This window comes from Acinonyx jubatus, chromosome D4 (genome assembly GCF_027475565.1).
Source record: "Acinonyx jubatus isolate Ajub_Pintada_27869175 chromosome D4, VMU_Ajub_asm_v1.0, whole genome shotgun sequence".
Lineage (NCBI taxonomy): Eukaryota > Metazoa > Chordata > Mammalia > Carnivora > Felidae > Acinonyx > Acinonyx jubatus.
Window position 1 is genome coordinate 92,974,783 of NC_069391.1, and position 25,250 is coordinate 93,000,032.

At 45.4% G+C, this 25,250-nt stretch overlaps 1 long non-coding RNA gene across 2 annotated transcripts; it reads left to right on the forward strand.

The window, feature by feature from the left end:
• The first annotated feature begins 1,403 nt into the window (after positions 1–1,403).
• On the forward strand, positions 1,404–25,250 carry LOC106976513 (uncharacterized). 2 transcript variants are annotated; one of them, XR_008291373.1, is made up of 4 exons: positions 1,404–4,256; positions 5,798–5,930; positions 18,325–18,442; positions 25,094–25,250. It is a non-coding gene; the product is annotated as an uncharacterized LOC106976513 (long non-coding RNA). The 2 variants fall into 2 exon arrangements; XR_008291372.1 differs by having other exon boundaries at positions 18,325–25,250.

The following is a 25,250-nucleotide window of genomic DNA, read 5'->3' on the forward strand; positions in this document are numbered from 1 at the left end:
TACAACTCAAACAACTCAACAGCCCGAAAACAAATAGTACAATTTACAAATGGGCCAGTCACAAACAGACATTTCCACGAAGGAGACATTCAGATGGCCAACAGATACATGAAAAGATGTTCAAGATCATTCGTGGTCAGGGAAAGGCAAATCAAAACTACCACATGATATCACATTATACCTGTCAGAATGGCTAAAATCAATAAGACAGGAAAAAAAACTAGTGTTGGAGAGAATGTGGAGAAAAAGGAACCCTCATGCACTTTTGCTGGGAATGCAAATTGCTATTGCCATTTTGAAAAACAGTATGGAATTTCCTCAGATAATTGAAAATAGAATTAATTTGTGATGCAGTAACTGCACTACTGGGTATCTGCCCAAAGAATACAAAAAAAACTACTTATAAAAGATATATGCATCCCTGTGGCGGATAAGCTTAGGAATCCCCTGGGCTTACACCAATGGGTTAACAAGTCACAAAGAAATACAAAGTCAATATAATGCTCGCACCCAAGTTTGGGTAAACCAGATTGGCATTCCAAGAATAAGGGGGTGCAAAGACAGCCCACAATAGGGAGGGGGTGCCGAGCCCCCCAAAATAGAGAGAGGCAAAGTCCTGAAATAGAAATGGTGCAAAGGTGCCCAATTCACAGGAATAACAAGTTTAGATATTCAGGGTGAAACCACCTCAAATTTAGTACCATAGCAGAAAGCTGCTTTTATAGGAGAATAGGGCCAGGGGAGGCAAATTGGTGAATTGGATTTCAGACCACTGCGCTGCAGGCAAAGCAGCCCAGAATGGAGATGGTTAACAAAAGAAAAGATGGCTTATTAACCCTGAGGTTATTCCCCCTATCTGTCTCATCCCCTAGGCTGGCAAAGATAAATAGGCACGGCGCCTCCTGTCTGCTGTTAACAGACATCTACCCATCTGCCCGGTGCCTGGATTTTGTTTTATATTGACCCAAACCCCAAACACTGTATATCTTCAAAATCCCCCTTTCCCTGTCATATCCACAAGTTAATGTTCCTAGTTTCTTTGACTCTTTGTACACACCCATCACGTTTGCAAGCCTTCTGATCTGAATAAATATGGGGCAAGGACCCTTATTCAGCGCTCTTGTCTTTTTCCTGGACATTAGCCATCTCTCGTTTGAATCCTGCATCCGCTCTTTTGCTGGCCAAAAGAGAACTTTAGACTTAGAGTTTATGACACACCCCTATGTTTACTGCAGCGTTATTTATGATAGCCAAATTGTGGCAGCAGCCCAAGTGTCCATCCATAGATAAGTGGATGAAGAAGAGGTGATATATCCATTAACACACATACACACACACTAGAATATTACTCAGCCATAAAAAGGAAGGAAATCTTGCCATGTGCAACAACATGGATTGATATAGAGGATATAATGCTAAGTTAAAGGTAAATACCATATGATTTCACTCATATGTGGAATTTAAGAAACAGAACAAATGAGCAAAGGGGGGAAAAAGAGAGAGATGAACCAAGAAAGAGATTCCTAACTTTAGAGAACAAAGTGATGGTTACCAGAGGGGAGAAGAGTGGGTGGGATGGGAGAAATAGGTGATGAGGATTAAAGAGTACACTTACCATGATAAGCCCTGAGTAATGTACAGCATTGTTGAATCCCAATATGTGTACCCGAATTGAACATAACACTGTATATTAACTATACTAGAATTGCAACACTTAAAAAATAATTTATTTTGCTGAACCACACCTTTATTATAATACCACATTCGATTATGATTTTGACTTTTTTGTCACGAACTATACTTTTATAAAAAATATCGTTTCTACATCAAATTTAATTTTCTTTATCCCTCTTCTAGGTAAAGAGTCGAATATATGAAGGTAAGATTTCAGGCTTCTATTTTCCTTGTAATCTATTCTTTTTAAATCTCTTTTTAAAAGATTCAAAATCCTGACGTGGGCTCGATGTCACAAACCATGAGATCATGACCTGAGCCAAAATCAAGGGTTGGATGCTCAACCGACTGAGCCACCCAGGTGCTCTGTAATCTTTTCTTAATACAGCTGTTCACTGTGGTTTCTAATTCCGCTAGAAGTAAAGACATTGACTTATCAGGTATAGTTAGCCCCTTAACTAGTTAGCCCCTTAGCCTTCTTGTTTGCGTCCTAAGTGACAACACAGATTGAGTAGCCACCAACTGAGACAGGTGACCAAGTAGAGGAAAAAATCGGACAATTAGAGAGAAGCAGATGAGTTTACCTCTGGTCAGAAATGTTTAAGAATCCAGTGGCAGGAGTATATTGGCTTGACCTGCCTACTGGGGGAAATACACAGATTAAGGCACTATCTGAGCCTGTCAAGAAGCTCAAGGCTTAGAGAAGAAGTCAGATATTGCCAGGCCACGTGTGTGTCACTAGAGAGGTTTAAAACATGTGTTACAAGTCCTGGGTGGAGAGAGCCTCTAATGCCAGTGGAGAGTGAGTGGAAGTGAACAAGATGCAAAATGGGGCTAATGGATTGTGTATAGGCTTCACGGACTGTGCTGATTAAGGGATTTGGCACATAGTGGGTCCTCACATGCTGGCGTTGCTATGGGGAATATAGCACTGCTGGTATAGAGAATGGCAACCTCAGGGCATCAGAGCTCTCCCATTGTACAAATAGCAGGTAAGTTTGCAGTTTGGGGCCAAATAATAGAATTCAATGCCTGAAGATTCTGGAGTGCTGGGCCCTGTTCTAGGTGCTGTCCATGTGCTATCCACCTGTAAGGTGAGTGTTTCCTGCATGGTGTTTACCAGTGATGCAGGTGGTAACCTTTGCATCTTGGGCTTTCACCATCTTGTGATTTGGGGAGTTATCCAGGGTTCTAGCTACTAAGTAGTAAAGTTGACATTTTACCCAAGTGTGTTTGATTCCAAGGCCATATCCACCTGAGTGAGCATCCCGCCCTGGTTCTCATGGATGGGACCCTGTGGAGCAGCAGAAAGATATTGGAGGCCTCTGAGGGCCAAAAAGTGACATTTAGAATACTTTGTCTCTCAGTATTTGTTTAAATGTTTATTTACTTATTTTGAGAGAGAGAGAGTGTGTGCATGAGTGGTTGAGGGGCAGAGAGAGAGGGAGAGAGAGAGAATCCCAAGCAGCCTCCATGCTTTCAGTACAGAGCCTCACATGGGGCTCAATCTCACCAACTGTGAGATCATGACCTGAGCCAAAATTAACTGATTAGGCGTTCAGGCGCCCGCTCTCTTATTATTGTTATTTTTATTGTTATTGTTATTTATTTATTTATCTATATATCTATTTAAAGGATTTATTTAATTTTGAGAGAGAGTGAGAGTGCAAGTGAGGAGGGGGCAGAGGGAGAGGAGAACAGAAGATCTGAAACAGGCTCTGTGTTGACTGCAGCGAGCCTGATATGGGGCTCGAACTCATGAGCGGTAAGATGATGACCTGTGCTAAAGTTGGATCTCAACTGACTGAGTCACCCAGGTGCCCCTTTCATTATTTTTAAAGGTTGGGTGAAAGTGGGGGAAAAACGTGGAAGAAATTAGGCAGGTTATTTTTTCTTTTTGACTTTTTTTTTTTAAAAGTAATTGCACTGACTTGTTTATTTGATCATGAAGGACAGAATATAAGTATGTAGGATGCTTGATTTATCTCCATTTCTCCTCTGGTGATGTCAGAGCAATTTGAGCTGTTCATATATTCTAAGAAGAATGTTGCTTAATGATGGGATATTAGGGAACACCTGGGTGGCTCAGTCGGTTGTGTATCTGACTTTTGATTTTGGCTCAGGAAATGATCGCAGGGTCATGGGATCGAACCATGCCTCGGACTCCGCACTGAGCTTGGAATACGCTTAAGATTCTCTCTCTCCATACCTTTCACCTGCTCATGTGTTCTTTCTCTCTAAAAGAAAAAGAAAGAGGAGAGATATATAGAGAGAAACAGAGAGAGGGAGAGAGAGAGGAAGAAGGAAAGAATGAGAGAAGGAAAAATAAAGTGCCACTAACTAAAACTTGCTTTCTTCAGGGACCACAGTAATGCCAAAATGTTATATGTGACCACAGTGCCAGATCATATGCCTTTGCTGTTGACACAATGGGTGGTTTGATTTTCCTGTTTTGGTACTAATCCTGAGAGATTGCTCTTTTATCTTTTTGGTTAATTTAGATCAAATATCTGAGAAGATTAAGTACTACATGAAGGAAAATGCAAAACGTGCAGAAAAAAATGTCCATTTGTGAATAGAAGGTATAACCATCCTCCCCCCTTTTTTCATTTTCATGATTTCACCTGGAATTGTGTTCACTTCTGGTTCACTGATTTTGCCATCTCCTCTTTCATCCTGATGTCCCATTTCATTCCATTGTCTACCAGGCTAAATTCAATGCAATCATCACACATGTAAAATACCACATTCTTTATTTCTGTAATGACTTACCCACCAAAGATAAGTTTTTATGTCAACGTAGTTAATATTTTTGAATTCTGAATCCTTTATTACATATTTGTGTAGATCAATGGAGTGAAGAAATGTGCTCAAGAAACCATGTGGCAAAATAAGCTTCCCTCTTACAAAGCACATAGATGTAAGATAAAAATCCCTTCTTTGTCCTGGGGCACCTGGGTGGCTCAGTTGGTTAAACATCCAACTCTTGGTTTCAGCTCAGGTCATGTTCTCATGTTTTGTGAGTTTGAGTCCTGCATCGGGCTTCGTGCTGATGGTGGGGGCCTGCTTGGGATTCTCTCCCTCTGTCTCTCTTTGCCCTTCCCCTGCTCAATCTCTCTTTCAAAAAATAAATAAAAAATATTAAAATACCTTCTTTGTCCTTTAAAAATGGAAGTAAAAGTAATGAGTAAGTATTCCTGATGACTATGTGTTTTGTTGAAGAATAACAGTGAGACACTTGAGTGCACTAATGAATTTTTTAATAACATCATTCCAAGTGCACACGCTTCATTGCAATCTGAGAGAAATCAGAATGTCAAGAATTGGGACTTCCCGAGTGATCATAATTTGACGTTTGCGCCCTTTTGGTCATTGGGTGAATTGAGCCCCTCAACCCTCCATGCTGCTCACTACTGTTTCAAGCAGTAACACTATAGTACCTCTTTTATTTAGGAGTTAGGCAGCATTTGTTTTCATAACCCTGGCTTAATTTTTATATCATTTAGTGCTGCTGGGAGAGAGCACTAGAGGTTTCTTGCCATGTCGAATGGTTCTGTTCCTCTTAATGCAGAGCAGAGAATTTTGAGAGAATCTGGTGACAATATTTCTCTTCCATAAAGAAAAGTCATTCATTGGAGCTGTTTGGCTTGAAATATTTTACACTTTCTTCGCTTTTTCATTGTCATCCAGTCACAGTTCCATTGACTGGAAACCAAGATAGTTGCTGTGAAACATTTACATCTTCCGCTGTTCTCTTCATCCTTCATTTCTTTATGTGTCTGTCTTTTCTCTTTGGCCCAAACTGGATCGACTGTTTTTAATCATACAGGGGCTAACTGTGGGGTATGTTCTATTGACAGTGCTTCTTTGTACACGTTTGGTTTCTATCCTACTTGCAAATCGGGGAAAGGAAAAATCTACAAAGAACTTGAAAGGTGCTATTTTAGTAAACACTTCAGAAGTTTCAGAAGTAAATTCCCTCTATTTCCTGCAGGATTTCCATTGTACACTTTAGCTTTGAAGAAAAACAAATCTCTCATGTCTTAGAATATTTGATTTATATGTTATCTACTGAGTGATCTTCTTCTTGGGAAGAAGTCACTAGAAAGAATGTTTTGTTCAGGTTCACCTCTCCCTTTACGAAGTTCATACCAGCGAAGTGAAATTGAAGTGTGAAGAACAGGAAGTGAAATCGAAGTCTGAAGAAACAGGCTGTGCAGAAAGAAAATGCTCAAGTTAAGATCCACAAGAATCAGGTAAAAAAAAAAATTACTATCAAATGTTATATAAATCAGAAATGAACATCATTACGTTCTTTTTGAGTTTCTCTTCTTTAACTGGTAAAATACATGCATTAGAAAGTTTCCCATCATAAATATTTAAGTGTACATTTTAGTAGTGGTAAGTACATTCATGTTCTTCTATAGTCACTCCACCTTTCTCAAATCTGTCTTAAAGTCAGGAGATACTGGTGCATGCATCAAGGGTTTAATGCAGGGAGTCTTGACGTCTCATAAATGTAACCTGGAAGAGGTGTTGCTTGGAGGGAACAAAACTGCACTTGATAGAATGAGTTTGGTCTGGGAAGGTAAAAAGTGGCTTCCTGCCTTGGGAATCCTGTCCTTTCTCCTCTCCCCCTTCATGGCCACACTCGTGGTAACAGGTGCACACACTCAAGTACACTGTTGGGTTTTTTTTGTTAATTTTTAATGTTTATTTATTTTTGAGAGAGAGACAGAATGCAAGTGGGTTAGGGGCAGAGAGAGAGGGAGATACAGGCTCCAGGCTCTGAGCTGTCAGCACTGAGCCCGATGCAGGGTTCGAACTCATGAGCCATGAGATCATGACCTGAGCGGAAGTCGGACGCTCAACCGATTGAGCCACCAAGGCGCCCCTCAGGTACACTGTTTTATGCTTGACAGACAGCAAAAGGGAACTGGGGGACAACTGTGATGCACTTAAGTGTGGGAAAGGGTCAAAGGATGCCAAGTGGGACACACTGCAGAAAAATGTAGACGTTTGTGTTGGAATGTGTGGACAAAGACAGAAGCTCACAGGAGAGTAAGACTTTCAGGAATTAATTGTTACAAACACTGTTGTAAGAACAAATGTGTCAGGCAGTGGGGATAATTTTCTTTCTTTGAGGACATTTAACACCAACAATACTTTTATTGTAGTAATCATTAAAAGTTGTGTTTCTCCCTTCTGCCTTGATTTCTGTGATCTGCACCTTCCTTCACTTTGTGGAAATCTCAGGGTTTATTTTCATTGTCCTTTACATTTCAGTCCCATCGTAGCGACATGACTGCCATATGTATATATTTTGTTGTTAAACTCTAGACATTGGGTAGGAAATATTGGGAGGAGAATTCAGGTGTACTGTGATGGTATCCTGCTGCAAATAAGATGGGAGTTTATGTCTAGCAGGAGATCAGGGGTGCCAGCATTACTGCATCCTGTGAACTCAGTTTTCCTTCCTTTCACTCTTTTCCCTTCCCAACCTTTCCCTGCATTCCTTTTCGAGGAGACAATATTCTGAAGGTGGGCAATTCACATCACTTTCTTTTCGTCAGTGTATTTTGCATTCTTCTCAACTGGTGTCTTTGAGGCAGGTGGCAGGAGTTCCCTCGTGAACTGTAGAAATGTCCAGTAGGTCATTGTACAGTGTGAATAACACCATGTCCAAGAAAGATGTCTCTATGGCCTTGATTGTGCTTCCAGGTTTCATGCCAAGGGAGCCTGAACAGCTTCTGGACCCCAGGCATGTGGTGTTGTCAGACTTTGGTATTGGGTCCACATGGGGAGAGAGCCTTAGCTAGGGTTAGGGTTCGATCCCTGGATGTCACCAGGGCTGAAGCGACTCCAGTCTCATGATCTCCCTAGAGGGCTGAAGTGAGGGCCATGTGATGGTGAGGGTCAAGTGTAGGGTTAGGGTTGGAGATAGGCTTAGGTTTCGGTTGAGGGTCCTGGTTAGGGGTAGGGTTAGGTCCCAGGAGGCTCGAGGCGCTGAACCCACAGCAGTGCAGTGGTCTCCCTGAAGGGCTCAGTCGAGGGAACAAGGGAGGGTGCCAGTCAGGATAGGTCTTTGGCTTCCAAGGCCACAAAACTCTATGGAACACTGGTCGGGTAGGCCTCAGGAATTCTCTGGCGCAGCTGTGGCTGGGCCTGGGAAAGGACATGGTGAGCTTCCGGGTTCCATGCTGAGTGACCCTGTACCGCTTCTGCACCCCAGGTGTGTGGTGTTGTCAGACTTTGGTATTGGGTCCCCATGCGGAGAGAGACTTAGCTAGGGTTAGGGTTCAGTCCGGGGACGTCGCCAGGGCTGAAGCGACTCCAGTCTCGTGATCTCCCTCGAGGGCTGAAGGGAGGGCTCATGCGACGGTGCGCTTCAAGTGTAGAGTTAGGGTTCGAGGCTGGCTTAGGTTTTGGTGGAGGCTTCCAGTTAGGAGTAGGGTTAGGGTTAGGGTTAGGTCCCAGGAGGCTCCACGTGCTGAACCCACAGCAGTGCAGTGGTCTCCCCGAAGGGTTCAGTTGAAGACACAAGGGAGGGTGCCGATGAGGATCAGTCTTTGGCTTCCAAGGCCACACAACTCTATGGGCCCTTGGTCGAGGAGGACTCAGGAATCCTCTTGGGCAGCTGTAGCCGGGCCTGGGAAACGACATGGTCAGCCTCCAGGTTCCATGCTGAGTGACCCTGCATCTCATCTGGACCCCTGGCACGTGGTGTGTCCGAGTTTGGTATTGGGTTCTCATGGGAGAGAGCTTTAGCTAGGGTTAGTGTTCAGTCCAGGGACATCACCAGGGCGGAAGCCACTCCAGTCTTGAGATCTCCCTCGAGGGCTGAAGTGAGGGCCCATGCGATGGTTCGGTTCAAGTGTAGGGTTAGGGTTCGAGGCCGGCTTAGGTTTAGGTGGAGGGTTTGGGTTAGGGGTAGGGTTAGGGTTAAGTTCCCAGGAGTCTCCATGCGCTGAACCCACAGCAGTGCAGTGGTCTCCCTGAAGAGCTGAGTTGAGGGCACAAGGGAGGGTGCCGTTCAGCATCAGTCTTTGGCTTCCAAGTGCACACAGCTCTATGGGCCCCTGGTCAGGGAGGCCTCAGGAATCCTTTTAGGTAGCTGCAGCCAGGCCTGGGAAACCACATGGTGAGCTTCCAGGTTCCATGCTGAGTGACTCTGCACCGCTTCTCGACCCCAGGCACGTCATGTTGTCAGACTTTGGTATTGGGTCCCCATTGGGAGACAGCCTTAGCTAGGGTTAGGGATTGGTGCAGGAACGTTGCCAGGGCAGAAGCGACTCCGGTCTTGTGATCTCCCTCGAGGGCTGAAGTGAGGGCCCATGCAACAGCTCAGGTCAAGTGTAGGTTTGGGTTCGAGGCAGCTTAGGTTTTGGTGGAGTGTTCCAGTTAGGGGTAGGTTCAGGGTTAGGTTTCGGTCCCAGGAGGCTCCAGGCGCTGAACACAAAGCAGTGCAGTGGTCTCCCCGAAGGGCTCAGTTGAGCGCACAAGGGTGGTTGCCGGTCAGGATTAGTAATCTGCTTCCAAGGCCACAAACCGCTATGGGCCCCTGATCAGGGAGGCCTCAGGAATCCTCTCGGGCAGTTGCATCCTGGCCTGGGAAATGACATGGTGAGCTTCCAGGTTCCATGCCGAGTGATCCTGCACCAGTTCTGCACCCCAGGTGCGTGGTGTTATAGATTTTGGTATTGGGTCCCCATGGGGAGAGAGCCTTAGCTAGGGTTAGGGTTGGGACCAGAGACGTCGCCAGGGCCGAAGCGACTCCAGTCTCGTGATCTCCCTCGAGGGATGAAGCGAGGGCCCAACGATGGTGCGGCTCAAGTGTAGGGTTAGGATTCGAGGCTGGGTTAGGTTTCGGTGGAGGGTTCCAGTTAGGGGTAGGGTTAGGTTTAAGGTTAGGTCCCAGGAGGATGCAGGCGCTGAACCCATAGCAGTACAGTGGTCTCCTTGAAGCGCTGAGGTGAGGGCACAAGGGAGGTTGCTGGTCAGGATCAGTCTTTGGCTTCCAAGGCCACAAACCTCTATGGGCCCCTCATTGGAGAGCCCTCAGTAATCGTCTCAGGCAGCCCTAGCCAGACCTGGGAAACCACATGGTGAGCTTCCAGGTTCCATCCTAAGTGTCTCTACCCCGATTCTGCACCCTGGCTCGTGGTGTTGACACTTTGGTATTGGGTCCCCATGGGGAGAGAGCCTTAGCTAGGGTTAGGGTTCTGTCCAGGGTCGTCGCCAGGGCCGAAGCGACTCCAGTCTCGAGATCTCCCTCGAGGACTGAAGTGAGGGCCCATGTGATGGTGCGACTCAAGTGTAGGGTTAGCGTTCGAGTCCGGCTTAGGTTTCGGTGGAGGGTTGCGGTTAGGGGTAGGGTTAGTGTTAGGGTTAGGTCCCAGGAGTCTCCAGGCGCTGAACCCACAGCAGTGCAGTGGTCTCCCCGAAAGACTGAGTAGAGGGCACAAGGGAGGGTGCCAGTCAGGATCAGACGTTGGCTTCCAAGGCCACACAACTCTATGGGCCCCTGGTCGGGGAGGCCACAGGCATCCTCCTGGGCAGCTGCAGCTGGGCCTGGGATTCGACAAGGTGAGCTTCCAGGTTCCATGCAGAGTGACCCTGCACCGCTTCTGGACCCCAGGCGCGTCTTGTTGTCAGACTTTGGTATTGGGATCCCATGGGGAGATAGACTTAGCTACAGTTAGGGTTCGGTCTGGGGACGTCGCCAAGCCGAAGCGACTCCAGTGTCGTGATCTCCCTCCAGGGCTAAGTAGGGCCCATGCGACGGTGCAGCTCAAGTGTAGGGTTAGGTTTTGAGGCCAGCTTAGGTTACAGTGGAGGTTCCGGATAGGGGTAGGGGTAGGGTTAGGGTTAGGTCCCAGGAGGCTCCAGGCGCTGAACCCACAGCAGTGAATTGGTCTCCCTGAAGGGCTGAGTTGAGGGCACAAGGGAGGGTGTTGGGCAGGATCAGTCTTTGGCCTCCTAGGCCACAGAAGTCAATGGGCCCTGGTCGGGGAAGACTCAGGAATCATCTGGGTGCTGCAGCCCGGCCTGGGAAACGACATGGTGAGCTTCTAGGTTCCATGCCATGTGACCCTGCCCCGATTCTGCACCCCTGGCACATGGTGTTGTCAGACTTTGGTATTAAGTCCCCATGGGGAGAGAGCCTTAGGTAGGTTTAGGATTTGGTCCAGGGAAGTCGCCAGGGCCGAAGCGACTCCAGTCTCGTGGTCTCCCTCGAGTGATGAAGGTAGGGCCCATATGATGGTGTGGCTCAAGTGTAGGGTTAGGGTTCGAGTCAGCTTAGGTTTCGGTGGGGGGTTCCGGTTAGGGGTAGGGTCAGCATTCGGGTTAGGTCCCAGGCGGCTCCAGGCGCTGAACCCACAGCAGTACAGTAGTCTCCCCAAAAGACTGAGTAGAGGGCACAAGGGAGGGTGCCGGTCAGGATCAGTCTTTGGCTTCCAAGGTCACACAAATCTATGAGCCCCTGGTCAGGGAGGCCTTAGGCATCCTCTGTGTCACCTGCAGTAGGGCTTGGGAAACGACATGGTGAGCTTCCAGGTTCCATGCCAAGTGATCCTGCCCTGATTCTGCACCCCAAGCGCGTGGTGTTGTCAGACTTTGGTATTGGGTGCCCATGGGGAGAGAGCCTTAGCTAGGGTTAGGGTTCGGTCCAGGGACATCCGACGTGCCAGGGCCGAAGCGACTCCAATCTCGTGATCTACCTCAAGGGCTGAAGTGAGGGCCCATGCGACGGTGCAGCTCAAGGGTAGGGTTAGGGTTCGAGGCCGGCTTAGTTTTCAGTGGAGGGTTCAGGTTAGGGGTAGGGTCAGGGTTTCGGTTAGGTCCCAGGAGGCCTCATGAGCTGAACCCACAGTCGTGTAGTGTTCTCCCTGAGGACTGGTTTGAGGGCACAAGGGAGGGTGCCGGTCAGGATCAGATGTTGGCTTCCAAGGCCACACAACTCTATGGGCCTCTGGTTGGGGAGGCTTCAGATATCCTCTCGGGCAGCTGCAGTCGGGCCTGGGAAACCCCATGGTGAGCTTCCAGGTTTCATGCCGAGTGTCCCTGCCTCGATTTTGCACCCCAGGCGCGTGGTGTTTTCAGACTTTGGTATTGGATCCCCATGGGGAGAGAGCCTTAGCTAGGGTTAGGGTTCAGTCCAGGGACGTCGCCAGGGCAAAAGCGACTACAGTCTCGTGATCTCCCTCGAGGGCTGAAGTGAGGGCCCATGAGAAGGTGCTGCCCAAGTGTAGGGTTAGGGTTAGAGGCAGCTTAGCGTTCGGTGGAGGGTTCCAGTTATGGGTAGGTCAGGGTTAGGGTTAGGTCCCAGGAGGCTCCAAGCGCTGAACCCACAGCAGTGCAGTGGTCTTCCCGGAGGGCTGAGGTGAGGGCACAAGGGAGGGTGCCATTCAGGATCAGAGTTTGGCTTTCAAGGCCACACAGCTCTATGGGCCCCTGGTCGGGTAGACCTCAGGAATCCTCTCAGGCAGGTGCAGCCGTGCCTGGAAAACGACATGGTGAGGTTCCAGGTTCCATGCAGGGTGACCCTGCACCGCTTCTCAACCCCAGGCACGTGGTGTCATAGGTTTATGGTTCGGTCTTCAGAAGTTGCCAGGGTCAAAGTGACATCAGTGTTTTGAATTCCATGGAAGGCTGATATGAGGACACATGCTCCGATGTAGATCTGTTGTAGAGTTAGTGTGATATATAGGGTTAGGTGTAGGGTGAGGATTCTGGTTAGGTTTACCATTATGTTTAGGGTTAGGTCCCTGGAGGCTCCAGGCATTTACCCCAGATCAGAGTAGGTGTCTCCCCAAAGGCCTGAGTGGAGTACACAAGGGTGTGTGCCCGTCAGGATTATTCTCTGCGTTCCAAGGCTAGACAAATGTATGTGCCACCTTTAGGGTAGGCTTTAGAAATCATCTCGTGCAGGTGCAGTCGCGCTTTGGAAATGACATGGTGATATTCCACGTTCCATGTCGAGTATTTCTTCACTGATTCTGGTACCCATGTGCATGGTGTTATTAGAAAATATACAAATGTATATATTCTGAAGGAATGATATCTCCCTTGATGTCTTTGCGGTTTTTAAGTGCCCTACTATGATTGTATGAGTATCAATTCTTTACTTTAGGTTTTGACTGTTTTGTGTATTGGATGTCTCAGGTTGAGCACATATAGGTTCACAATTGTTGTATCTTTCGTTGGATTATACCTTTTATCATTATAGTGTCCTTCTTTTTCTCTTGTTAGAGTTTTATTTTTAAATCTATTTGTCTGATATAGGTATGGCTACTGCTGTTTTCTTTTGTTACTTTAGTTCTATAATTACTCTCTTGTAGGTAGAGGTTAGATAGGTCCTATATTTCATTCATTCTCTCACCCAGTGCCTTTTATTATGAGGAGAGAGAGCACGGGGATGGGAGGGCAGGGTGGGGGGAATGGGGGAAGATAGAGAGAAAGAGAGACAATGAGAGTGAGGATGTATCTTAAGCAAGTTCCATGCTCAGTGCAGAGCCCAATTGGGGCTCAATCCAATGATCCTGGCATCATAGCCTGAGCCAAAATCAAGAGTCAAAATCTCAAGTGATTGAGCCATCCAGGTGCCCCTATCTGTCACCCAGTGCCTTTGATTTGAGCATTTATTCTGTTTCCTTTCAAAGTAATTGATAGACATGTACTTGTCCTTTTATTACTTGATGATGGTTGTTTCTGAATCTTTTTGATCCTTTCTTCTCTTTCTCTTTTTTATGGTTTGCTGGGTTTCTTTAGTACCACAGTTGAAATTGCTTGTCTTTATAGTCTACATATGTATTGGTGGTGTTTGATTTGTGGTTATTATTAGGATTGTACCTAACCACTTGTGCATATAGAAGTCTATATTAAGTTGATAGTTGTTTAAGTTTGAACCAGTTCTTTACTCCTCTCCTCCCCGTGTTGTAGATATGTAGTGTCATATTTCAAAACCTTTCATATCGTGAATACTTTGGCTGATGTTTTACAGATATACTCATTTTTATTGCTTTTGCGTTTTGCACTTTAATATTGTCACTTTAGGTGTTTCTTTTCCACTTAAAGAGTCCCCTTTAACATTTCTTGCAGGGGTGGTTTGTTGGTTGTGAACTCGCTGAGTATTTATTCCGGAACCTCTTGATCTCTCCTTCCATCTGAATGATAGTGTTGTGGATAGACTCTCTTTGGCTGCAGATGTTATCCATTCAGCACCTTTACCATACCGTGCTGCTCACTTACGGTTTCAAAGTTTCTTCTGAAAAACATCCAGTGATAACCGTATGGGGTTTCTCTTGTAGGTAATTGTCATCTTTTGTTTTCCTGCTGTTAAATTTTTTTCTTTATCACGACATTTTGCGTTTTAATTACTATGACTTGATGTGGATCTGCTTCTGTTGAATATTTTGGGGGTTCTTTGTGCCTCCTGCTTCTGGGTCTGTTTCATTCCCCGCATTAAGGAAGTTTTCATCTATTGTATCTTCAAATAAATTTTCTGGTTCCATTTCTCAGAGTTCTGAGAATGAGAAATAGGACAGGAGAGACCTATGAAGTGTCTCTGATGAGTCACTGGATTTGCATGCGTGGAGGATAGATTTGGGACTCAAATGAACAATCTACCTTTAACTTAAAAGAACTAGAAAAAAACAACAATCTACCAATGTCCAATGTTCTCAAAAGGGAGAAATTAATCCATATGAGAGTGGAAACGAATGAAACTGAGACCATGAAATCAATAGAAAATATGAAGAAGACCAAAAGTGGGTTTTCTGAAGAGTGAAACAAAATTTTCAAGATTATACACCGACTATGCTAAGACAGAGAGAGGACCCAACTCAAAATAATTATAAATAAAAGTGTAGACATTACACCTGATACCAAAGAAACATAAAGGAGACAAAGAGGCGACCATGGCTAAATTAGATGCCAGCAAACTGTCTACCTAGAAGAAATGGACAGGTTCTTAGAAACACACAATATACCAAGACTGTATCAGGAAGAAATAGAAGGTTTGCACAGACCCATTAAAGGAAGACTGCATCAATACAAGAAGATAACCAAAGTAAGTAAATTGAATCAGTAATCGAAATTCTCTCAGGGAAGAAAAGCCCAGGACCAGGTAGATTCACTGGTGAATGTGACCAAACATTTGTAGAAGAAATAACAGCAGTCCTCTCACTGATTCAAAAGGAATGAACACCATAAACTCATTTCATGAGACTGGAATTACCCTGGTAGGAAGCCAGAAAAGGATACTACCTGAACAGAAAACTATAGGCCAGTATTCCTGTGATGAATATAGATGAATAATTCCCAGTGACATACAGGCAAACCAAATTCAGGATCACATGAAAAGGATCATTGACCGTGATGTAGATTTTTTTTTCCCTGTAAAGGAAGGATGTTTCAGAAATGCAAATCAATAAATATGACCCCTCACATAATTGAATGAAAGAAAAACCAACCAGAAACCAGACTCTTAACTATAAATAGCAAACGGAGGATTACTAGAAGGGAGGTGGGCAGGGGGATGGGTTAAATGGGTGATCGGCTAAGGAGGGCGTTAGTAGTGAGGAACACTGGGTGTTGTATGTAAGTGATGGATGACTACATTGTATATCTGAAACAAACATTACACTGTTTGTTAACCAACTGGAATTTAAATAAAAACTTGAAAAAATAAATACTAAAGAAATACATAAATCAATTTAAACTAAAATAAATATATTTTTAAATTTTTTCTTAATGTTTATTTTTGACAGAGAGAGAGAGAGAGAGAGAGAGAGAGAGAGAGAGAGAGAGAGAGAGAGATTGGGCATGATCAGGGGAAGGACAGAGAGAGAGTGAGACACAGAATCCGAAGCAGGCTTCAGGCTCTGAGCTGTCAGCACAGAGCCTGATGCGGGGTTCGAACCCATAGACTGTGAGATCATGACGTGAATCAAAGTTGGACGCTCAACCAACTGAGCCACCCAGGCGCCCCATACATTTTAAAAATTAAAAAGAAAGCTCCTGTGATGATATCGATAGACACAGAAAAAAAGTTCTGAGAAAATTTAGTATTTATTTGTGCTAAAAAAGTCTTTAAAAATTCCCTGTAGAGGGAACATATCTCAACATAAGAAAGGCCATGTATGTGAAGCACATATCTAACATCATACTCAATAGTGAAATTGTGAAAGATTTTCCTCTAAGATCAGGAACAAGACAAGGATGCCCTAGATATATGAAGGGGATTGGGTGATTCAGGCTTCTGGTTATGGAATAATAAATTACAGATAGAAGATATAGCATAGGGAACATTGAGAATGGTACTGGAATAGTGATGCATGGTGACAGATTGTAGCTACACCTGTGTTAGCGTATCAGAATGTATACACTTGTCCAATCACTATGTTGTTCATCTGAAATTAATGTAACATACTGTATCAGCTATTCCCAAATAACATGACTTTTTTTAATAAGGTAAAAGAATGAAATAAAGTTCAGTGTAAAAGAACTTGTTAATGTCTAATCAAGAAATGCATTAAAGTTCCAAACTAGAAAGTCACCATATCAAATTCTGTAGCTTTCCTATACACTAACCAAATTATCTAAGAAGAAAAGAAAACAATCCATTTACAATAGCATCAAAAACAATAAACTGTATAGGAATAAATTTAGCCAAGGAAGTGAAAGATCTCTCTACAAAAAACTGTAACACCCGTGTACAGAAATGGAAGAAATTCAATCTGGATGAAAGAAACAGGAGAACACACAAGTCAGTGAAAAGCCATCCCACGTCCATCTTTCGGAGGAATTAATATAGATACGATGTCCATACTACCCAAAGCCATCTAGAGATTCAGTGCAATTTTTATCAAGACTCCAATGCAATTTTTATGCAATTAGAAAAACATATCCTAAAATGTATTTGGAACCACAAAAAGACCCCAAGTAGCCAATGCAAGAAAGGACAAAATAGGAGGCACCACACTTCTTGATTTCAAGCTGCATTCTAACACAAAGAAATCAGGTATGTCACTGGCATAAGCACACACACAAGACAATGGAACGGAAATTGAAAGCCCAAACTAAACCCTTGCATGAACAGTCAACTAGTATTTGACAAGGGAGTCAAGAATACACAGTGGAGAAGGGTAGTCTCCTGAATAACTGGGGCTGGGGAAATTGGATATTCACGTGTATAAGAATAAAGCTTAGCACCTTATGTTATACCACTCCAAGAATTAACTTGAAATGGATTAAAGATGTAAATGAATAATACGGAAACAAAATTCTTCCTCATCGTTTCAGCTCTTACTATGCCAACACGGAGCTGTTGAGGTGGTGAAAGGTTGGGTGGAGAGTAGTCCTGGACATAGAAGCCTGTGTGTGTGGAACAGACTTTCTTTAGTAGTCTGGAATTATCCCTCTGATCCTTTAAGACTAGCTTCTTCCTTCACTACATTTGCAGACACAGCTAGTACCATGCTGCCAGCAACGCACTGCTTTGTCTCCTCCAACTCTTAGAAATTCTAGGTGGGACGCAGTGGGAAGGGTGGAGTTTAGAAGCACTGATGCTGCCCTATTGAAACCAGGTGAGAGGAAGAAGACAGGTGCCATTCGGCTTCATTGGGGTTTAGGTATGTTAGTGTTGGTGTTGGTGTTGGATTTTTCACCTTTTACCCTAACACATCTCAAAAGTTTAATTTCTGTCCTGCAGGTCCACGTGGTTTCCAGGATATTTCCTCCTTTCCCAGAAGTGCCCTCCATGTCATACCCCGTGGGCTGACATTTATCACCACCCATGGGCTTTGGACCACCCCCATCTTCTCCAAACTGGGGTCCTCTGGGACCTCACCTTCCTCCTCCACCATGTGGAAAGATGATATGATCAGTATGAGTTGACTTATAAAACACGTTTTGGGGCGCCTGGGTGGCGCAGTCGGTTAAGCGTCCGACTTCAGCCAGGTCACGATCTCGCGGTCCGTGAGTTCGAGCCCCGCGTCGGGCTCTGGGCTGATGGCTCGGAGCCTGGAGCCTGTTTCTGATTCTGTGTCTCCCTCTCTCTCTGCCCCTCCCCCGTTCATGCTCTGTCTCTCTCTGTCCCAAAAATAAATAAAAAACGTTGAAAAAAAATTAAAAAAAACACGTTTTGTCTTTTACTTGTTATGTGTTTGGAGAAGAGGCAGTGATGGCACCACAGGGCTTTCAGGTCAGCCTGAGTGAGGACAGTGTAATGTGCTTCAATTTCTCACGAAATGCATGAAATGGGCAGTCATTTCCACCTAGTGAGCTGGGCAACACGTGTCTCTGAGAAGGAAAGAGGCCTTATACATGCTGACAGACATAACACTCCCTAGTATGTAGCTTGTACAGAGACCATGTGCTGGGCTCTCTGAGGGATGAAACACACCCCTAACATACTTTCTAGCAAGTTGACACCTGAGCTGTTCACAGCTGCTTGATTAGTTACAAAAACACCTGAACCAGGGCCCTGTAAACCTTCCTCAAGAGACAGGATCAGATCTCCCTCTTGTCCTCAAGGGTCACCCGAGGCACATGAAAAACGCTCTGTCCCTGGTAAGGGACCTGAGAGTGTGAATGAGTTGAATATAATGAAACATGTTGCGAATGGTTTGTTTTTCTTCCACACAGTTTATGCAAGTCAGAATCAACCTCCATCCACCTCCATCCTTTATGAGACCTAAGACGTGATGCAGCTCCCATGGGAAATATCAGTTTTGTCTCTACCAAGGATGCAGAGAAAGACAAGGTAAATTCTGTTGCCCGTTTCAGTTGCAATGCTTTCTGGAAACTTTTATCTGGCCTTGTCTGGTTTTCTTTGTCCTCTGGTGTCTTTACTGTTTGATTTATGTGCTCACAAGCCTCCAGGCTTCTCCAATGTAACATCATCATGTTAGCTAGTGCCTCTGGACGCCACAAGTACATGGAGGCTGAGGACCACGTGGCTCTCACTTAGTGTTAGTGGAAATAACTTGAGGAGGATGATACTTCACTGCACCCTCAAGTCTTCTGGAGCGTCTGACTCCTTCTGCACCTTCTTTACACGGGATTATCCTGATTATTTTCATTTTTTCCTATTTCAGTGTAGGCCATGAATTTGTTCAGAATGTCTGCTATGAGCCTCATGACTGGAATTGATAAAAAATCTTTCCAACATTATATTGTGTGCTTTGTGCAGTGCTGAGGGTTCTTAGAAAAAATTCAGAATTCATTACTGGTCCTTCTGTGTTGGTAAATGTACGATAGAGAATTTCTCCAGTTGTCCCCTAGGTGGAAATACTCTGAATTTTCAGAAGTGGCATGTGTAATAAAAAATGTACGTGGAACTGCAGTCGTGAAGGGAGAGAATCAGTGATTACCTGCAGGGCCAGTATCTCACAGAGTTCTTCAGTTGTGTTTATATGAGTAGGTTCTCTTGTGTACCGGGAGCAGTTGTAATTGGTACTTTGTCTCATGATACCTTATGGGAGTTTTGCCCCTGAAATTGAGACATGTTTCTGTTCATTCTTTTATGTAGAATTTCTACCTCCCTTTTACAATGGCACAAAATAGCTCTGCAACTCATATTGTATTTAAAAGCTGAATTACCTGTGAATTAAGATAAACATACTTGAGACCAATGAATATGCACAGGTAATGTGTTTCCCTCAGAAAACACATTTCCAGACCCCATGCAGGACTCCAGGAATCCCCATCTCCTCAGAGGTCCCTGTGGCCTTGCACAGAAGATGTCTTTGTCAGGGAAGGAAGCAGAGTGAGGACAGGCATGGGATGGCAGGTAGAGCTTTGACCTTGGGGTGGCCCTGGATCTCTGTGTGGTTCTGGTCATTTCTTTCATTCCTTCATGTTCTGTCTGTTCTCAATGTGCAAAGAAAAAGTCTGCAGATCTGGTGGAAGAGGACACCAGAGGGATCCTGGACACAGATGCCTGCCTCTCTGGAATACGTTCCTTTATTAGACTGGCATTACTGCCATCAATCTTCTAGAACAGGACTCCTTGGCTTTCTGCATTTTTAAACATGGGCAGTGACGTGTGGTGACAGTCGTTTTTCCTTGTGGCCTCTGGTACTTTCAGGCTATAGGTGGGACCTCATGGAAGGGTAGAGTTTTCTGACACTGATGATCTGTTCTACTAGAACCCATGAATGAACAAGGGGCAAGATGCTGACACCTGCTTCATTGTGTTTCAGCTCCTGTGGGCGTTCTGCTTCTGTCTGTCATACCAACACACCTGTCACTTCTGTAGGTCCCTATGGGTGCAAGAGGACCTCCTTCTTTCCCAGGTCCATCCCCCACATATACCCTTTATCACTGTTCATGGGCTCTATGGGCTACCTCCAGCTCCTTGATGTTCTCAGGGACAGGACCCACCACCTCCACCTCGACTATTTGTGAGATGAACTGAGCTGTATGAGTTGACACGTTCAGCACGTTCAGCTTTTGTGTTGTTGAGTCTTTGAGAAGACATAGAGATGGCCTCACATGCTTTGTAATGCAAGGGTGCTGCTGGATGAGGACACTGTTAAGATTCCTCAAGTTTCTCAGGACATACATATGTTGGGTTGTGTCATTTCCATTACTGAGCTGGGCTGCATATATCCTTTGTGGAGAAGGAAAGAGTCTTTTAATAGAAAAGCAGGAATATCAGTTCTGCAGATGTGCCCAGTACACAGTCCATATCCCTGGCTCTGTGAGAGATGAGGCAAACCCTTTCTATCAGGGGCTTCAACTGTCCTAATGGGGAGAGAGTCACATGCGTTAAATTACATGGAGCTTCTGGTCTACAATAATGGCAGCTCCAATAATGGGTCCTCAAGTACAAGAGACGGAGACATGAATCTCATGGGAATGAATTGGAGACTGTGCGTGAGAAGGGAGAGCTGAGATGGTGCATAGGGGAGGGTGTTGGACTCAGTGAGATGGAATTGGAGTCCATTTGTGGCAGGGCCCACAACCTGGGCAGGGAGAGTGAGCGCAGAGTAACATCCACCCAGAGCTGCTGTATGGGTTCAAGGATAGTTCATGCAGGTATCCTCTCTGAAATGCCATTGTGGCCAAAGTGCACCTAGTTCATTATCTAAATAAAGACTGTTGTTTCCCTTGGAGGTTCTCCTGAAGGTTCTGGATCCTTGTGAAAGAATGCCCTGGAGAATTGTAATTTAACTTGGTTCTTATGGGATGCTTGTCTGCCTAAGTTTGTGTGCCTCTGTGAGACTAAATGTGATGAAGGGTTGTAGATTAGCTGTGTGGCTTCCTTGGCCTTCAGCCTGAATCAGACTCTTAGCAGGAATTCAGGGTTGACCAGGAAACGCCCCTGCTGGAATCTTGTCACCGCACCCCTGAACCTCCTGTCATGACCCTGCATTAAGGTTTGCATCTCTGAAACTTCCCTCACAATTTCCAGAGGCACTGCCTGTGATCCTGCTGTCTCAGCCCTAATGCCAGCTCTCAGTGGGGCCATCTCAGAGCCTCAGCATTGTAATCTGAGAAGCCGGAACAATGTTGGTCTCTGAGGTCAGTGCGATGAAGAGGTGGTTAAGCACATAAGGAATTTGTAAAATGTATGGGATGAGTGGGCATTCACCCTTCTCAGGGTGGAAATGAATGTATCTGCACACAGAAGGTCATCAACAGATGTTCATTCAGTTTCATGAAACTAAGGGTATAATGCCTGAGGTTGGGAGATTGGTAATTTCTGTTTCAAAAGATACAACAAAGACCCCTGTATTTTTTCTATTAAAATTCAGGTCCTACTTTACAAAGAAGGAAAAGATAAGTATGAGAATGTGTATATTCAGGCATCTACATCTAAGATCTGAGGTAGACACACAAATGCAGCCACACAAATATGTGCTCATCCAAGGCCACAGATGTATTGTAGAAGACAAAATGCATAGAGGAGAACAGAAGATCCCTTTGCAATAAGTCAAAATCACTTTGACGTAGAGGACAATCCGTTTGAAATTTGGAGAGGACACTGAACCATTACAAACCAGCTATGGTTATTATATATTTAGAGATGGTGTCTAATCTGCCCCTTGGTCTGAATGCTTTCCCTGCCCACCCTGTCCACTCCACTTTGTCCTTCCTAATGTCCCCTAATACACTTGTCACAGTTGTGTTTCTGTGTCAGCGTCTGCTTCCAGGAAAATCAACACTCATTCCCCATCAAGCGTACACTTTGGGGTTCCTGTATACACAGTTAGCCAACACATAGTATGTACAGGATTGGTGGAAGAAGACAGATCATTCTTTGGGGTTGTAATGCCTGGAAGGGACCTATGGTTCCATCTGAGGAGTTGGATACATCCTTTAGGGAGATCTGGTGGTGGTTGTTATATCTGTAGATAGATACTCATGAGCACACGGCGTGCATGCTAGTTGATGGGGTTTGTGCTGATGAGGAGGGCAGGTATCTGTCTCCAGCAAAGGGTCTCTTCCGATGGTGAGGAATGGATTCAGGAGACCAGTAAGGAGGCCTTGCATTAACTCAGCTCTTGTGCCCTTGTGCACCTTACCAGGTGCCCCCAATAGCACCAATCCAGGTGGCCTCCAAGGGGGTAAATGGTGCAGCTTTTGTGGTGAGTCACATGATGTCTCACAAAACTTCCCCTGTTGCCTTATTGAGGGATGGGGAGGGCAGAGCTCCATGGTCTGAGATAGGTTCCTTGGACACCACCCAGGAGAGTTGTGTGTAAGTATATGGCTCCTTCTACATCGGCCAAGCCAATCCACTTTGCCCCAGGGACACTGAACCCTGTAAGCCCCTTTTTCCTCCCAGCTTAGGGAAGCAGCCAGCCCTCCAGGGGCTTTTGGGTCATGGCTGGGCCACCAAGGGTAAATGTCTGGCTATCCACATGCTGCCAGCTTTGCTCTAGCAAATGTCAACATGACCAGCTGCTGTACAGGGGATTCTCCTCCATTGTGATCGGGGCCTGGGACAAAACAAGACATGAGAGAGGGAGAGACAGGAGTGTCCTGTGCTCCTTGACAGGGCTGCATGCACATAGAAGATATACTGAAGCCTGGGGAGAGGTGGAGAAAGAGGCAGGCAGGGAGAGAGACACTGAATAAGTGATAGGGGAACTGGGCAAGTCCTGGAGAGTGAAAGGAAGAAATAGAGATGTGGTTAGAGAGAAACAGAGACAAAGAGGAAGTACAAGAAGAAAGTAGAGACCTGGTTCAGGAATGTGGATGGGGTGAGATGGGCCAGGGGAGAGGGGATGTATGAAGTGTCTCTGAGTGCTGGGGCAGAAATGGCAGGTATCATGGGCATCAGTTTTCCGTGACTCCAAGACTCCAACATCCCTGGGGCCAAGCTTTGCAGAGGCTATTGCATTTGAAAAGATGGGTATCCCTCATTTCTCCTGGAATTGTGGGGGCACAGCCTCATGTTCTGTCATAGAGAGGGAAGTCTTGAGGGAGAGTGTGCTGCTCATTGGCAGGTAAACACCAGAGCCTACCCTGTGGGGAGGGGACCCAGACCCATCTCCCTCACTGCCCCAGGCCCTGTTGGATTTCCCCGGCACTCCCTACCAGCTGGTCTTCCTCATGTTCTGAACCCAGGCATCAGGAATTGTGTTGCCCCCAGGTCCAGCAGTCTGTACCTGGCAGAGTTGAACTGCTGATATTGATAAAAAGTATTTGACAAGAAGGTCCATATTCTCCCTCTGGAACTAGCGGTGTGCATCAAGATCGTGGGTTTCTATCCTCCTGTCCACTGCCAAACTGAGGATACCAGATGGTAGGTGAACCCTTTAAAACACCATAGTCTTCTCTTACATCAAATTCAAAGACATTTTCTTGTCCTAGCTTTCTTTTAATTTTGAAGAGATGACAATTAGTAATTGAAGGCATAATGGTCCTATAGGAATTTGACCTCTATGACTGATGGACATTATTTCATACATCTGTATCCCTAAAGCACATTTCGTTGGAAATATTAGCCAAGGATACATACAGTAAATTCATAACAGATGCGTAGCTCCCTGTAAGTTGCATTCTGACCCTCTCACATATGTGTCATCAAAGATATTATTAGTGACTATTTAGATAAGCTCTCAACATCAAGATGGTGATATTAGAGAATCTGGTATAAATGGAGTTTCACAGATTCTAAATTAGGAGCGATTTTTAAAATTTATAATGTTTCTGTTTTTCTTTTTTGGAGACAGCCTGAGGGAGGAAGGGGGGAGAGAGAAGGAGACACCGAATCTGGGGCAAGCTCCAGGCTCTGAGCTGTCAGGACAGAACCTGACGCAGGGCTCAATCTCATGGACTGCAAGATCATGACCTGAGGGGAAGTCGGACGCCTAACTGACTAAGCCACCCAAGTGCCCCAAGAATGATAGTTCATTGGCAAAAAAAGAGAAATTAAAGATAGCATAAAGGATGTCGACTTTTAATTGAAATATTCTTCACACATTTGTTGTATTAGTTTTAGGCATACATTTTAGTCATTCCATATGTCTATAAATTATGTTGTACTTCAGCACAAGTGTAGCTATCCTGTGAAAGCATGCAACAGTATTATTACAGGATTGACTCTATTCCATTGGCTGTCCCTTGTATCCCTAGGACTCATACATTCCATAGCTGGAAGCGGTTATCTCTCTCTCAAAGGTGTCAATTCTTTATCTAACCTAAATAGTCTGGTGGGAAACACAATTGTTTGCTCAGCATGTGTAAATTGGCGGTCTATTTTTCTGTGGACATTGCTTAAAACATTACAAATGGTGTCATTATCTTAATAAAGTCGGTTTCATTCTTCACTCAAAAGAAAGGAGAAGGAAAAGATTTCTTTGTGTCCCAGGCCCTGTCACTAAGACCCTTCCCAATGTGGAGAACAGGCTGAGTTGCCCAGAGCACCTTCAGTCCCTCAGCTGAGCGACCAGGGCCTTCAACACTGCAGGAATTCCCACGGTAGCCAGCAGAGAGAGCTCAAGCACCACAGACCCGGAGGAGGGGTTCCTCTGCCTAGGCAGTGATCGCCAGCAGAGGGCGCACTATCGGCTTTTCTGACCCAGGGCACTTCAGAGCAGGAAGGGTTGCTGTTGCTCCCAGAAGACTCAGGGCCTCTGCCCCTGTCTCAGGACAGAGAGCAGAGCTGCGTTTCCAGCGGGTTCTGCCGCCCGCCCCAGGGGAGACCTGGGGAGCTTTGCAGCAACTTGGCATCTCCTGAGTCGCCAGAGAGAAGCTGCCTTGTTGTACTGAGTGCTGAGGAGGGGGCGCTGGGTGGTTTCCCTGGGCAAGCTGGTTGCTAAGCAGCACAGGCCCTTGCATTTTCTGGGCTGTTCCCGTGTTTCATTCCTCCACTTCCCGGACGTATTTTATTAAAGGACTCATGGATTGTGGGGTCCCACGACATCACTTCATAGATGAAGTCGATGGTTTGTTCCAGATTCAGGCTTGTTTCCAGGAAGAAACCCTGACAGAAATTCAGAAGAACGGGAGCTGCATTCCATTAGGACGTGAATACACAAAATGTTTGTCTCAGGACCTTCTAGAAGAATGAGCTGGGACCCACTTTCCGAGTCCTGCTGGAACCAGAGACCGAG